The 17,515-nt window shown below is 31.7% G+C and overlaps 1 long non-coding RNA gene across 8 annotated transcripts in view; it reads right to left on the bottom strand.

The window, feature by feature from the left end:
• Positions 1–17,515, bottom strand: part of LOC116548945 — a 1,126,598-nt gene that overhangs the window by 382,217 nt on the left and 726,866 nt on the right. For all 8 annotated transcript variants that reach the window (XR_004267645.1, XR_004267646.1, XR_004267643.1 and 5 more), the window contains one exon: positions 954–1,046. This is a non-coding gene — a long non-coding RNA (uncharacterized LOC116548945). The remainder of the gene's footprint in view (positions 1–953; positions 1,047–17,515) is intronic.

Here is a 17,515-nt window from a genome sequence, read left to right on the forward strand (position 1 = left end):
TGTGCCTTGCTTTTGCAATACCATGTAACACCGTAAATTCTAGCTACTTTATATTCTGCCTCATGTATCTTTAACATAGCCTATAGCTAAGCTTCAGTTGTAAGATCACTGTAGCTAATGAAAATATATGACTTGGAAAAAGTTTTAGAAACCATATTCATCTGCAGTTCTGGGATATACAGAAAAGAGCATTGTTTTTTACTTTAAACAATTAAGAAAATCTGATTTGCAAGTTGCTTATGAAAAAGGAGATGCTATTTTAAAGGTTTTCATTAAACATAATATGTAATACCATTGGCCATACCTTCAAAACATCCTTGTCAATATCTTCCTAAACTACTACATTCTTACCTTTCCACTAGACTGAAATGAAAGTTTGCAAAATACCAACTAACAGTAAGGAATTATTTCAATCTCCTTACATAATTACTGAGTAGCAATTATAAATAAAGCAGGACTCTGGGGGATAGAAAGATAAATAAGTACTCGAAAGGAGCTGACAATCCAAGTAAGAAAGCAGAAAAATGATGCAGAAAGAGCAAGCCTGTTTGTGATCTTAGAAAATCAGTTAGAAAAACTACGCTGTACTAATTTATTTACCTGTTTCATTCCCTCTAGTGGAGAGAATGAATCACCAGAGACTCAGGTCCTTCAGCTTTAAAGTACCTCAGAACTTGTACAGTGACTCTAGACAATAGCTTAAATCCAAGCTGAAAAGACTTGTTACGGTCTCTATCTTCTCCATCTCTCTGGTAGACTTCCAACAGGTGAGTCATTAAAATGGTCATGCATTCTCTATCGCTTAAAACCAGTGGAGTAGCTGCAGGACTACTTCACAGATCCTGGACCCCCCGCTCCCCAACACACACACACACCCTGGCCTTCTCCACAAGCTACGTAACTGCAGAGGCCATGGCAAACACCTTTAACTCAATTTCTCATTTCACACTTACTTTCAACCTGAAGTAGGTAACAACTGGGTGGCTTCTTTGAAAAGAAGGAGCATGAGGTGTGGATCAGAAGTTGTATCAATGACATGACTGCAGCTGAAAAAAAAACAAAAAAGGAAGTGATTGCTTACTGATACTTTTAAAATTTTTATTTCTATTTTATTTAAAAAATAATTATTTCAATTTTAAAGTTTTTATTTCAATTTTTATTCAATTAACAAAAAAGCAGCCATTTTAAATGGACAACATGAGTTTTGACAAATGTATATACCTAGTCAACTATTATAACACCAAAGTATAGAATATTTCCATATTTGATTACTTATTTTATACTTAGGATAAACACTACCAGTTAGACTGTAGAGTGAAAGGTGTATACATTTTTAAAGTTCTCTATATATGTTGCCAAACTGCCTTCCAGAAAGTTGTTACAATTAGCCCTGTTCTCAATTGTGTATGAGAATGCTAAATTTAGATAAGAAGTCATTGCTTTATTAGCATTTGTCTTGTCCTTTCCAATAAAAACTGAATTTTGATAAAAAATGAATGAAAAGAGCTTTTAAAATTATTTCTTTACATGGACAATTAACACCTGTGAATCATTAGAAAAGTGGAACCCTTAGGAGCAAATTGAAAGCATGTTTGGAATGTAAACCACTGATATGTTTTTAAAAACCTGGTTATTTAATACAAAAGTTTTAACTTATTCTTTCAAAAACAGAAAAACTCTCATTGAGATAGCATTTAGGTATTAGAACCTTTCTCTTATAGTAATGCTATTCAAAAGGCAGTCCATGAACCAGTAATATTAACATCACCTGGAAACTTGTTAGAAATGCAAATTCTTGACCCCATTCCTGGCCTCTTGAATCAGAAATGTTGGGCTTTGGCCCCCTCAATCTGTGTTTTAACAAATGCTCAGTTGATTCCAATGCAAATTCAAGTTTGAAAAGGACCATTTTGTAGAGTATTCCATATATACAAAAAAATTAAAACTCCTTTCAACACTTAGTAGTAAACCCAGCACTCAACAATCACCAAATATTTTTTCAGTCTTTCCTTTAAGAGCTGAGATCCAGGTCTCTTATCTATCTAATGTAGTTGAGATCATCTCTTATAATTCTTTTTATATTTAAAAAGATATGACTGCTATGAGTAAAATTCTGAATTTGGGGCTATGGCATATATAAGGAAGTAATAAATCATGATCCCTGACTTCAAATAACTTATAATTTGGTTGAGTAGGAATAACAACTAACTACACAGTCTCAGTTGGTAAGTGTGAAATTTGAGTGACACAGATAATAGGCCATATAGGTATCAGAGAAGACAGAGATCACTAAGGGTTTTGGAGAACAGGTTGGGCTTCTTTGAAAAGAAGCAACACGAGGTGTGGATCAGAACTTGTATAGGTTTTACATAAGCTGAAGCAGGAAGTGACTTCTGCTGAGAAGACAGCCAAATTGAATGAACTAAGTTTTAGGGAGTGTGTAGCTGTAGCTGTTTGGCTGTGCTAGAAACTTCAAGGAGGTGTATACTTTGAGTGGTGAAGGAAGGCTGAGGCAGAAGGCTATTGGAAAGTCACATCAATTTCCTGGGCCTTTGTGAAATATGCAGTTCTTAAAAATGGTTCTGAGCTCAGTAGAAAATAAGAACCCTATGGTAGAATGGTTTGGCTACACAAATCAAATTACAAGCTCCATATTAAAATAAAACCAAGTCACTTCAGCAATCTCTATCGAGTAAAGGTAGACTTGAACTATAAGAATGTTCTTGAAACTCTGAAATTTAGTCTCAAAATAACAAAACTTTAAAAATTGCATGTTCGTTACAAAGACAGTTCTAGTCAATGCTGTGACATGTTATTTTACAAAAGCTGTATTGTGACCTTATTTTGTGCAACTAACATCCAAGTATTTAATAATAAGGTAGTTTAATAAAACTCAAAAACCCTTTTGACTGTGCTTGTGGGACATTAGGCGAGGTGAATAAAAAATGAGATTCAATAATTCACAAAAACCAAATTTGGCATAATTATACATTATTAGAATTCTGTTCTTTTTAAAACAGAAATTACAATGAAATTAAAACTATATGCAGGAAGATCCTGGAGAGTCTAGTAAAATACCTAAGAAATATGCCTGCTTTACTAGTAAGAGAAGATGATATTTGCATACATAGGAACCTGATAAAGATTTTCAACATCAAGTCAGATCAATCTCAGTGGTCTACTGTAAGTAGCTGTAAGTTGACAGTGTTTGGAAACAAATAACTTGCTAGAATAGAAAGTGCTGAATTCGGTGCTATCTTCTACAAACTCTACCTCTCATGTGTATGATATCTGCATCTAAAGGCAAAGGACAATACAGAGGTGGATACAGCTTAAAAATAAGTGTTTTCACATTTAAGTATACTGAGTTTATTAAACCGGTATATAAGATTTATGATGAAGTATAAATAGTGCCAGGAATTGTAAGCATTTATAGTGCATTCTACACTTTGTAATGATTGTTTGGGGGCTGCTGGTACAATTTAATATTTAGATAGTTCCCTTAAACTAAGAGGCTCAAAACATCTATGTAACTTTAATCTGTAATAGTAATTTCTGGAGGAAAGAAAAAAGACCTGCAACATTACAATCACTACCTTGTACATTAGGGATTATTTAAAACAAAGCATGTGGCTTTGTCTATGCACAGTCCAAGTGTGACCACAAAGTGTTCAACTGCAGGCTTCACAGTCTTCACTGATGCTTTATTGAAGTGGTCATTGTGAAAACACAATGTTGCTTTAAGATGATCATTTGTGGGCCTCCCTCAATCAAAACCACTTTGCTTTTAATAGAGCTTTGAACTAACAGAGTTTCCAAAGGTTTCTTTGAAAACCTTCCTATTACTTATCTCTATAAATAATAACAGTATTTATAACAGCTCTCTCTGAGCTATTACCTCATTTTCCTGTCTAATAATGTGACATCTGACATTTATTCGAAAAGGAAAGTAACCAAGAACTAATCTGCTGTAAAGCAAAAGCACTTGAACAACTTTGCAAATATGTGGTATTATGTAATAATTTCTTAATACCTTCTCTCCATGTAGTACCTATTTTCACACAGGGTAAACAAAATTTAGGTCTAAAATATTTCTGTTATCTTTATTATAACTTCTACTAAAAGCAATTTCCATTTCACTGTTATCTTGAGTTACACATTAAGACTTCAGTTAGAAAATAGTAGTTAAGATTATAGCTTTTACAAATGAAATTTTAAAAATTAGAACTAAGTTACTATATTCAAATATAGAATAACTACAAAAACATTTATAGCTACTATATACTACAATGTAATTGACACTGCTTGGTCAATAAGCACATATAGTCACATAGTACATGGGATCAAAATATGAAAAACTTCATAGATAACTTCTTCTACAGATATGCGTTTTTTCCATTGTATTACTGTGAAAATTTAAGCTTGACTATATTAACTACAATAAGTTCCAAATTTCAATTTATTTTTAATCACATCTATTAGTACAAAAGGTTATATTCAAATAGCAGCTCTATTTGCATCTAACAACTTGTGCATATTTATAACCGATTACACATATAATTGCAATGGTGACTTTGCAAGTAGTATTACAACTTCTATTAGTCACTGACATATGATTTCACCTGTAACCCTAATAAATCTTGAGCCTATGTGGTCCAATCAATTTGTGCAGTCATATTCAGCAAACCATAGTATAACTGCCAAACAGGAATTGAAAGGAAGCTCAAATTTTAATGATTTTTTCAATTAATTTTGAAGGAGATCTATCCACAATTCATATCCATCAATAAATCTAAAGCAAACCCAAAAGCTTACTCTCACCATTTGCAGATACTTGGGAGGATCTTTCTCCAGCCATATCCTATGCTGCATTATCTACCATGTTTGGGGCCCCCATTAAATAGATTGATTTAGCCCCTTCCTCTAATTTATTACCCTTTTTCTCAGAGTTCTACCTATCTGACTCTCTACACACTTTTCTAATTTTGTATAATGCAAGATCTGAGAACTGGGCTAACAAAAACTCTCCTTCAGGGTGTAGATGATTAGATAAGTTGGGGGAACCTTCATATTTTATTTTCCTTTGCTTCCTTTCTTACTCACCCACATTCCTTCCCAGCTTGTGAGTACAGCAGCAATTAAAGGACACATGTTTAAGGGCAATATGGTGCACACAGAGGGTCCAACATCATTTAACTCTTGATTTTTACCTATCATAGCTGTATTTTTTACTAATTTAGCTAATCAGCCACATCATTATTTTAAAAGCATATAATAAATGTGCTCACTAAACTCTTGAAATCATATGCTCTCTTAATCTACATTTGCTTCCTTCAATTTTGCCTTTCAAATAAGAAATAATGTTGAATTTCTATAGTCTTAATTTATATAAAAATCTATATGCCTGTTATATAAATTCATATGGCAATTAAAATCATGTGAATTAAAATAATAAATATGTATAAAGGATGAATAAGTACATGAAGAAAAAATATTGCAGTAGAAACTACTTTAAAATCATATTCTAGAGAATATTTTGAGGAAAAATTTGAGTGGATTAAAATTACAGTTGATAGTGAAAATTGATGGCCCTGAAATAGAGAAAATGAATATTTATGAAGTAATTACAAATAATTAATATTACTTAGAAGACATCATTAGGAAGTTCTTATAACATTATAATAGTCTCCAAAGTATCATAGATAGATGAATGGATTACTACTTCCAAAGTAAACTTTCACTCCATAACTTGAATTTCTGACACCACAAATTATAAAATACTGTGGCTTCTTTTGAAGACCTAATGGCTTCTGTATCTATCAGTTTCCTTCCATATTAAATATTCTAAAGGAAAAATAACCAAACATAATCTGTTTTTTTCAAGAGAAAAGCTAACCACTTCACTAGTTGACCTAATTTCTCATCAAATCTATATTATGGTAGAGAAGATAAAATGTTGTCTTTTATTTACTGTGCATCAGACTTTTACTCTAAAATAGCCTTAATATTTAACTTAAAATATTTAAATATGAAGATATAATTTATTAGAGTACAGAATCACATGTTAAAGAAAGTCCAAACAGAATGTGTAAATATGTAGATCTATTCAATAGCGCATGATATTTTATACAAACGAGGCTTTGATTACAATTGTGCTAAGTGAATAAGTGAATGAAAAATCAAATATGAAAAAATTCACTTCAAAACAGATATGGTTTAGTTTTTTTATATTCATCATATGTTTTTAAGATTACCATTCATGGCAATTCCATTTTTTCAACTACGGATAATTTATTTACTTTAATATTCATTATTTTGACAAATATTGGTGACTTTTATGTCCTATCCCAAGTCCTAATTTTTAAAGAACAAGATGCATTGTATATAATTTGTTTAAAAATTTACCTTTATGTGAAAATAAATAAAAGATGCTCTACCTCCCTCAGATATTTCTACTAACTCCATCCTCACTTTAAAGATAATTTGAACTTTCAGATCAATGATCTTCAACCAGTGGCCTGTAACTCTGAGTGGCAAGACATATGAAGAGTACAAGAATGTAAATGGAAATAAAGTTACCCTGGCTCAAGTTGTATATACACACGTGCACACATACATATACAAACACACAAATCACTTAAGCAGCTTATGGTGAGTCAAGGGATCAATTATTTAATCAAATGAATTTAAAATACTGTGTGGCATATAGAACACCACCTGGTATATAGTACACATCAAAAAATATTAGCTAATATTATTTTTCATTACTATTTAAAGCATCTTACAAACATTGGAATGGAAATGCTGAATATTGAACATATGGATAATATCGGAACATATGAAGAACATTTTTGAGAAACTTTCATTTTAAGAACATAAAATTTTATTTTTATCTTATCTGTTTATTCATGGTGAAAAAAAATTCATGGTAGAAAAACCCAAACATACAACCTAAGTCATTTCTGTAAGCCAAGTATTATTAATTTATTTTTTCTGTTCTGTTTATTTCCTACCTGAATCATTAATATTCTACTTGAGAAACTTAGTAAAATGTTTACTTTTTAGTGACTTTTTAATTGAAAAATTACAAAAAAACCAGATATGTGATAATAAATTTCCAATTTATTGTCCAACTAAGTGGTCTGAAGCCTCAGTAAGTAACAAATAAAACAAACAAAAAACAATGCTACAAATTTCTAATTTAAGTAAACTTTATTTGGGAAGAGAAGGATTTTGGAGAACCATATTGTATTATAAAATCCAATATCACCTTCATTTCTAAAACCTTCTATGGAAGGGTTCAATGCATAATTCAGATGTTTTCTGCTACAGAAAAATATCCAAGTAAAATTGACATACCTTGAAATAATGCTTCAATGCATTTTACTGTTTGGGAATATTAAAATGAAGAATACAGGAAATAAAGAATATCCCACTCAAAACAAATAAAGGGTAACTGTAAAAAATTATATAGGCTCTCTATTTAGTTACTCAAGGAATAATATCTTTCAAATAAGTTGAGGCCTCCAGTATTCGTATACTAAATTCTATTTTTCTTCATTCTCTTTTAAAATGAACCACTATTAAAAACTTGAACTCTAGGTAGTCCACATTTTAATATTTTGCTACATTATATATATATATATATATATATATATATACTAAAATTACATATAAATTTCCCTTTACCACTTATTGTAAATTGTTATATACATTTTATCTTTCACTTTCAATATATTATTCCCATTGTTACTTTATTAGCCAATGAGTAATTTTTAACAAAATTTAAAAAGAGGTTTTTATTTGCTTTTTTATCTGTTTTTTTGTTGTTGTTGGCTTATTTTGCAATTATATTTCAGTAGAAAAAATTGGCTTATAAATAAATCTATTGAGAATTACTTTTTGACCTAGTAAGTGATCACTGCCTTTTATAAATGTTTATGTAGAATTCAAAATAATGTATATATACTATTTATTAAGTACAGAATAAACCCAACATGTTAAGTACTTTTGTGAATTAACTTTAGAAATTTTGACATATTTCAATATTTATTTTCATATATATTGGTACTTTTAAATTATTTCATTCATACAGATGATTATTATCAATGATGTCTATATGCCATTTATTCTATAAGTATCATGATATCCCAGTTCTTCTGTTTTTGGTGTTTCCCAAATACCTTACATGAAAGTTTCACCTAAAGAAAAATGTGTCAATAAACTATGGCAGATTTTAGCTAACTATAGTGTTGAGTAAGCTATAACCTAAGGTGACTTCCCTAAGGGAGATGAGCTAGACTTCCATATTCTGCTTATGAATGAGGAGTGCACTGTGTATAGCAAATTCTATCTTATCCATCTATGTCAGCTGCCACTAATTTCATCAATGGAAAGCCATTTCTAATATCCATAATGCTAATTAGCAAGCCATCACTTTCACCAATGAAAACTCATTTCCAACATTCATTATGATAATTAATACAGCCTCTGGTATTGATAGGAGTCAGAGATAGCTGAAGCACTTTTAGTAGTCTCTTCTGGAATGTGAGCTTTAGATTAAAGTTTCTATAACCACCACTAGGTGAGAATTTCTGATATAACAACTGACTGGAGCCCCTGTGGTATATATTATGACCAACATATCTACTTACATTGAACTGTGCATGATGAAATAATTTAACATCTGTGATAGATAAATCATAAATATCAAAACATGTTTATAGTTCAAATCATCTATATCCTTTCTTACTTGGGATGTTGTTGGTCCATCTTTAAAAAAATAGGTTTCATTTTTCAGAGGAGTTTTAGGTTCACAGCAACATTGAGCACAAGGTACAGAGATTTCTTATAGGCTCTCTGCTCCCACACATGCGTGGCCTCCCCATTAGCAACATCCCTGCTAGAGTGGAACATTTATTACAATCAGTGAACATATAGCACATGATTATCACCCATAGTGCCTATTTTACGTGAGAGTTCACTCTTGGTGTTGTATATTATGTCTGAAAAATTGATCTATCCTTTCATGACAGAATATTCAATTTACTAAACTTACGGATTTGTCTGATTCCCCTTGTATTTTTATCAGTATTTGTTTCATATATTTCAAAATTATTTTATTAGCTATATAGCATACAGGTGATTTTTTTATATTGTCTTGGTGAATTGTTGATTTGTAGTTACTTTTACTGATTGTGAGTTTTTAATATAATAATAGTTCTGCCTTGAAAACTTACATTATCCAATATTAATTTTGCTACAACAGCATTGTTTGGGCCAGTGTTGCTCCCTTTATATTTTTAATCTTTCCTTGCCATTTTAAGTGGGTTTCTTGCATATGAAAAAAATACATATTCAATCTTTTTGTCAGTCATTTTAGTCTTTCATGTATTTTGGTCAGTGATGTATAAAGGATTATTCCAAGACTGACATTGCTGGTTTTCGTTTATTCTGTTTTTTCTCTGCTTCTTCTCTTCTACCTCTTCCCTTTTTATTTCATTTTGTGACCAATACTACTTTTCTAATTCTTCCTTTGTTTTTCTCCTACTAATATGAAAGCTATAGACTACAGTCCCATTCTTTTAGTGTCTCCTAAATTTCTAACAATATATTTTCTCTAACCATTATTGAGTTTGTGTAACATTTTCATGCTATTCTCCATACACCTCAACCATTTAATGTGGATAACAGTTTCTTCACTTCCATACTATTGACATTTCAGACCAGATAATTCTTTGTTGTAGGGGGCTGTTTCATGCACTGTAGATGTTTAGCCACATAGCCAACCTATGTCTACTACATGCCATAGCCTCTGTACAAGTGTGACAAAAGTGTCTCCAGACATTTTCAAATATCCCCTGGAGGGCAAAATTATCCCCCACTGACTATTACTGATTTAGAGGATAAAGAAGACTTACATAGCTCTTACTTTGCTAATTTTAAATGACAAGAAAAAAAGGTAGAATTTGCAAGCTAATATATACCTAACCATCTTGTATAATTAGCCTCTTAATTAACAGCTAGAGGAATTAAAAAACAACCATATGTCTAAGTCTTTAGAATTACAGTTCTTGCAAAGTTGTTTGATCACCACTTATTTTCATATCTTCATAAAACTTCAGTTAAATAAAGAGCCAAGTAAAAGTGAAATAAGGTTTTTACCTTTAATTTCTTTCCCTAAATGTATCTGTGTGTCTACAAAGACTTAGACAGCCACTGGGGCCAAGCCAGGATTCCCGTAGTGAAACAATCGACTTGGCATCACATTGACAACATATAAACAACAGTTTGTCAACAGGCTTCACATTAGTGACAGAACATTTTTTGGCAAAACAGAGGCATCCTTCTGGGCACCATGGCAAAAACAGCTACTAGCTTTCATTCAGGACTCCTCTGTATGTAGTACCAAATTAATTAAAAGATTACAACTGTGACACTTGTTTCAAAAAGATTTTTTAAAGAAAAAATACAGCAGAGAAGAATTTCTGCTGAATAAAAATTTGCCTCTAGCAGTTTATTCAGAGTTGTTATAGACCTATAAACTCTGGCTAGCTGTTAAAGGTTTTATGTTTTGTTTTGTTTTGATCCTATTTTTTTTAAGTTAAAACTAACATTATGAAACTTATTTGATAACCTAATTTGGGAAACATAAGTATTTTCCCCAAATGATGATAGCAATACTATAAATTATTCTGTTTTCAAAGTTAGTTTGTGGAATAAGAAATGAGAAATAAGAAGACAAAACTATAATTTATGAAAACATTATTTTAAATAATTTTAAATAAAGTGTAAATTATGCTCAACAGAAATCAAAGAAGAGGAGGAGCTGAGGACCATGAGAACTTCAAAGTGCTCAAAACAAAATTCTCCTGAGCTTGAACAAATAATCACTTTTGTAGCACTCACACCATTTAATAAATGTAAAAGTCATTCACCCCGTTAGGAATATAAACCCCTGTGCATATATCTGTGGCTGAAAATTACTTAAAATAGAAAGAGGATGGACTCTACTCAGCCTCCCTATTCTCAGTTAAGGAACACAGTGTGTAGACAATTTTGAAAATTTTACTAAAGGCCCATCCTTGTACTCCTTTCAAACAAAGGCCAAAAGTTGGAAACTGATAGTGTTTCTTAGGAAGACCATAAAAGTAAATGTTAGTAGGTTGAAATTGCTAGATATAAAACTCACTAGAAACTATTCAAAAAGTGATTTTAACATTCATGCTGAGATTTACTTGTCATTTGAATACAACAATATTTTTATATTTTTTAAAAATTTTGTTTTGTTTTGTTTTTAAGACAGAGTCTGGCTCTGTCACCCAGGTTGGAGTGCAGTGGCACAATCTCAGCTCACTCCAACCTATGACTGGCTCCTAGGTTCAAGTGATTCTCATGCCTCAACTTCCCAAGTAGCTGGGACTACAGTCATGTGCCATTAAAGCTGACTAATTTTTGTATTTTTAGTAGAGGCGGGGTTTCACCATATTGGCCATGCTGGTCTCAAACTCTTGGCCTCCAATGATCCGCCCATCTTGGCCTCCCAAAGTACTGGGACTAGAGGAGTGAGCAACAGTGCTCAGCTGACAATATTTAAAATATTTTTGTACTCTGATTAGTCATTTTTCTGAAGTTTGTAATTTAAATAGCATCTGTGCCCTGTGAACATACATTCTAAGTCACTTAGGTTAATATTTAGTTATTGAATATTTTTTCAATAGGTCTGTGCCTTTGTCTATGCCATCTTTGGGTTAGGTGTGCGATATAAAGGCAAAATGTAGTTTCTGCTCTCCAGGAATGTGTGGTCTGTTAGAAAAGATCAGCACATTTTCCCATTTACCAACAGTTGCATTACAAAAAAGTCCCAGGAAACCATTTGACCAACTCACAAAGTTAGTTCTGTGCTTAGTCTGATAAGAGTGAGAGGATATTTGAGGCAAGGTTATTGCATTAGAAAAAACAGAGGTAAAAGCAACATGTTCTATGCAGGGACTTGCAGAGAGTAGAAGGAGATGAGGATAAAGAGGGAGGCAAGGCCTTACCAATGATGATGGGAAGTTCATACCTTATTCCACAGCCTTGAGATGTTCTTGAAGGGTTCTGAGAAAAGAAATGACAGGAATAGTAGGGCACGTTAGAAATCTCATGGTTACAGCACTGTGGATGGGGCTATTTGAAGGGAGGGCATTCTGAGACAGTGACAAGATAGATGCTTTCTCTATAATAGAATGGAAGTAGGTATAGAAAAAGCCAAAGAACTGAGAAATAATTGGAAGGAAAAATGGACCAAACTTCGTGATTTAGTTAAAAGTAGAAAGTCAAGAAAAAAATGTTTCTAAGATAAGTGATCTTGTAGAATATATACAGTAACACAACTAGAGATGGCATACTTAGGGGAAGAAACTAATGAGTTTGTTTTGGATAGTCAACAATTAACAAATATTTTATTGAATGTCTACTATGTCCCAGGCACAGTTTTAGAGCTACTGATACCACAGAACAGACAAACGTACCTGCAATCATAGAGCTTAAATGTACTCGGAAATAAAAAGAGGTAAATACGTAAAATTTTTGCATGTTAAACAGTGATAAATAATGAGATAAGCAGAGAAAAAGATATGCATTGTGGAGGTTGAAATTTTAGATAATTTGGGCAAGTAAAAGGTCTATTAAAATGCCTTTGGTAATGATGGGATGGAGAGAAAAGCAATAGCCATCAATACATATCAAAAAATGAAAATTACAGAAAATAAATTTTTATTTGCAGTTAAAATGGTAAGTCAGTAAAAATGATAATTGCTTTGTAAACTAATAGATATAAATGAGTAATATTTATTTTTAAGGTATTTTCCTTATTTTCATTCACTTATTCATTTAGCTAAATTGCTTTGAAAGACTTTTATGTATACTACATCATGAGCTGTGTGAGGAACATTTTTATATTGTTATTGATTTGATTTTTAAAAATCTATATAATTTAAAATAAATTTGATACCTTTACTAAAATAATTTCCATTTTGATGTTCTCCATTTCATAATACGAAACCACACTTCCATTTAGTTCCATTTTCTTTCCACCAGGACTTGCTCTACCTTTCTTATAATGAGAATCAGCTGAGGACACATTCTTTCAGCTATTATATTTCTGGAAAAGTATTCTGCCTTCATTTTGAAGTAGTTTCAGTATATAAAATTCTAGATTGACAATTTATTCTCCCAAGTATTTCAGAGATTGCTCGATTGTCTTCTCACTTCCCTTGTTTCAGCAAAATATCTGCCACCATCCTCATTTTTTTCTTCCTATGTTGCTTTAAAGGTTTTATCTTTATCAATAGTTTTGAGCAATTTAATGGTGATGTGCCTTAGTACAATTTCCTTCACATTGGTTGAGCCTAGGTTTCATTGAGTGTATTGGATTTGTGAATTTTTATCAAATTTGGAAATTTTGTTACAATTATGTGAAAAAATTTTTGGTGTTCTTTTCCTCTCCTTCAGAAAGTATACATATGCCAATTAGACAGCTATATATGTATTACAGAATATTATGTGGGACATAATTCTCTTTTTAAAAGTTATTTTTAGATAAGTATAGATTCACAGGAATTTGCAAGGGTAGTTCAGAGAGGTCTCATGTGCCTTTCATCCAGTTTCTCCGGATGGTTACCATTTAAATAATCATAGCACAGAATCAAAGCCAAGAGACTGACTTGGTACAATGTACATCCACTATTCCATCTTATGTTATCACATGTATATATTTGTGTAATGCCACCACATCTAGGAACTATTCCATTCCCACAAGTCTCCTTTGTGCTACCTCTTTATACTTGCATCCAACATCTCTAACCATTCCTAATCCCTAGTGACCTCTATTTTGTTTTTCATCTTCTATAGTAGTGTTGTCATTTAGAGAGAGTTATACAAATAAAATTGAATAGAAAATGACCACGAGATTAACTTTTTTCACTCAATAATCTTGTGATTCAACCAAGATTTGTGTGTATTTTTTGCTAAGTGGTGTTTCAGGAAAAGATAAACCACATTCTAACCATACATTTACTGAGGGACATTCTAGTAACTTACAGTTTTGATATTACAAGTAAACTGCTAGGAACAATCATGCCCAGATTTTGCGTGGAAACAAATTTTAATTTATCTACAATAAATGCTCAGAAATGCAATGTTTGAATTATATGGTAATGATATATTTCATTTTTAAAAGAAACTGCCAAATAATCTTATACAGTGACTGTACCATTTCATATTCCCACATTTTAAAAATGGCTAAGGATGTGAATAGACATTTCTCAAAAGACATACAAATGGACAACAAGTATAAGGGGAAAAATGCTAAATATCAATAGTCATCCAATAAATGCAAGTTAGAATGGCTGTTGTTGGAAAGACAAAAGATATATATTGATGAGGACATGGAGATAAGGGACCTCTTATACAATACTGGTGGAAATTTAAATTAGTATAGTCATTATGGAAAAATGTGTGGAGGTTCCTCAATAAATTAAAAAAAGTAGAACTGACATATGATCCAGAAAACCCAGTGCTTGGTATACATCCAAAGGAAATGAGCTCAGTTTGTTGAAGACATATCGGCACTCCCTTGTTTATTAAAGAATTATTCACAAGAGCCAAGATATGAAATCAACCTCAGTGTCCAGCAATGGATGAACAGATAAAGAAGATGTGATATAGATAGATAGATTATAGATAGATAGATAGACAAAGAGGTTATGTAGCATTTTACTCTATCCAACAGATAAAGAAGATGTGATAAACATATCACATTGTATTACATATCACATTGTTATACACACACACACACACACACACACACACAAGGGAATACTATTCAATCTTATAAAAGAAGAAAACCCTGTCATTTGAAACAACATGGGTAAACATGGAGGACATTATATTAAGTGAAATAAGCCAGGCAGAGAAGGATATAACATACAGATCAAATACTGTATGATCTCACTGATATGTAGAATCTAAAACAGTCTAATACATAGAAGCAGAGAGCAGAATGGTGGTTATGGGGGACCAGGGGAGGGAGGGAGGGTGTGTTAGGCAGATGTTGGTCAAAGGATACCATCCATCCAAATTTGAAGTAGATCAGAGGAGTAAGTCCAAGAAATCTATTGTGCAACATGGTTAATAACAATGTATTGCATTCTTACAAATTGCTGACAGAGTAAATTTTAAATGTTCTTATTACCAAAAAATGATAAACCTGTGAGGTACTGCATATGTTAATTAGCTCAATTTAGCCATTCCACAAATTATATATATATATAAACATGTTGTACACAATATTCAATGTTTGTCAATTAAAGTAAAAACGTTGGAGAAGAACCAGAGATTATTACTTAAATAAATTTTGAATTATCACTCTAGCAAGATGTACTTAAGAAAAATACTTAAAAGCAAAGGGAAAATGTAGAAAGGCAGTGGTGTGAAGACGCAGACGAAGTTTGGGAAATATGAGATTTTTCACTATGGATCAGCTGATAACATGTTAGATATGGGTGCACAATGCAAAGCTGAAAGAAATAAGAGAGATAAGTGGCTTTTTCTGTCATGAAGGGAAATTTGGATTTTATTCTGTTGGTAGTATGAAGCTACCCAAGAATTCAACAGGGAGCAGGACATATCAGACATGCTCCTTAGGAAGACTGTGCTTGCAAATCAAACAGATCAATTTAAAAATTTTAAGCACCCAGAATAAATTTATTGTGTAATAAATAAAATGATTTAAATAGATTAAAAGAATGTCCATGAAATATTAATACATCCATGAAACACAAAAGAAAATCAATCAGATAATTGACCACAAAAAAATGTTAAATCCAATTAAAGAGTAGAAATTTTAAAGGTTAAAATCTTTCATCATAAATACTATGACTATAAATAATTTTAAAACATTGAGCAAAAAAGTAAAATTAAAAAAAATCCTGCAATATGATACTTAAAAATGTAGAACTGTCATATGAAAAATGTTACATGTTGTACCCTGAATACTTTTTCCAACCTAATATTTTTAAACTTGTATGCCGTAGTTTTATGATCATGTTTTTGTGGCTTAATATTGTGGCAGGTGACATGATAAGGGGTTTAGATAAGATAATTCAGGCTATCTTAAAAAAAGAAGAAAAAGAAAAATCTATATGCTACTTACTGTTCATTTCTATGTCTGCATTTAAATAAAAATAATATTTAATAAATGCTCATTATGCTGCAAAACAAAATTCTATCCTTATTTGGGTTGTGTTAGTTTGGGTTTAAATTTTAATATCTCTCAAATTCCCTTTTGTATTCCCCGATAGCCTAAACAGATGCTTAAATCATATTTATTGTAATTAACCCACTTAGTTTCCTTTGTTTTTGATTCTTTATTATTAATAATTCCTCTCTACAGCCTATGTTTTCTACTAAAGCTATTCATTGGCAGAGCGCACAGGATAATCTTGGTCTTTGAAAACTGAAGCAACTGTCTTACATTACCAAACAAAAAAATAATTTGATTGATTTTCTGCAGCAAGGTTTTCAAAATACTTCAAAGTCATATTATACGCTTTTAATCAATTCAGTGAAAGGTTAATATTTTGAAATATAAAGGCTCTCTGTATTTCAACTATTATTTTGAATAACAGATACCCATTTCAAACAAAATGCATTTCAAAATCATAGCAATTGTTAACAATATTATTCTAAAAGAAATTTGTTAGAATTATAGCACAGAAAAAATTTAAAAATACGATATTACACAAGCTGAGGCATATATAAATGTGAAAACTAAAGAACCAATTATTTAAGTCTATTAAGAATTAAATTTGAGAATATTCTATAATTGTATTTATGCACAAATTTAAAGTATACTAAACTGGCTTACTGATGACATTATTTTAGAACTTGGCAATTAAAGACCTAAAAGTGGTCATTAGAAATTAATTTCATGCCATCATCTCTGGAGAGAGCATTATAAACAGGTATGCCTCCTCTACTACACTCACTGATTCAAAAATACATTTATTATGCATCTATGATGTTTGAAAGGACAATAGCCAAGAGACTTTGGTGTTTAGGTGAGTGGGCAGTAGTTAGGATTAAAAAGGGGAGAAAACATTGTGCCCTCATAGTGAAAAGTATGGCCACTTACTAGTGATAACACAAAGCACAAGTAGTAAATGCTACAAATTTAGTGAATGAAGAAAGCAGCCATATCATCTGTTGTTAAATGCGTTTCTTAAAATATAATTAAATAGTTTAAATTTTAGTAGAAAGATTTGATAACTTTCTACCAATATTTTCACCATCTATTTCCTATGCAGCGTTTAAAGATTTAGATGGTGGGCCAGGCGTGGTGGCTCACGCCTGTAATCCCAGCACTGTGGGAGGCCGAGGCGGGTGGATCACGAGGTCAAGAGATCGAGACCATTCTGGTCAACATGGTTAAACCCCGTCTCTACTAAAAAAAAAAAAAAAAAAAAAAAAAAAA

The sequence above is a fragment of the Sapajus apella genome, unplaced genomic scaffold (assembly GCF_009761245.1).
Source record: "Sapajus apella isolate SASKATOON/1434 unplaced genomic scaffold, GSC_monkey_1.0 scaffold6, whole genome shotgun sequence".
In the NCBI taxonomy this organism is placed as follows: Eukaryota; Metazoa; Chordata; class Mammalia; order Primates; family Cebidae; genus Sapajus; species Sapajus apella.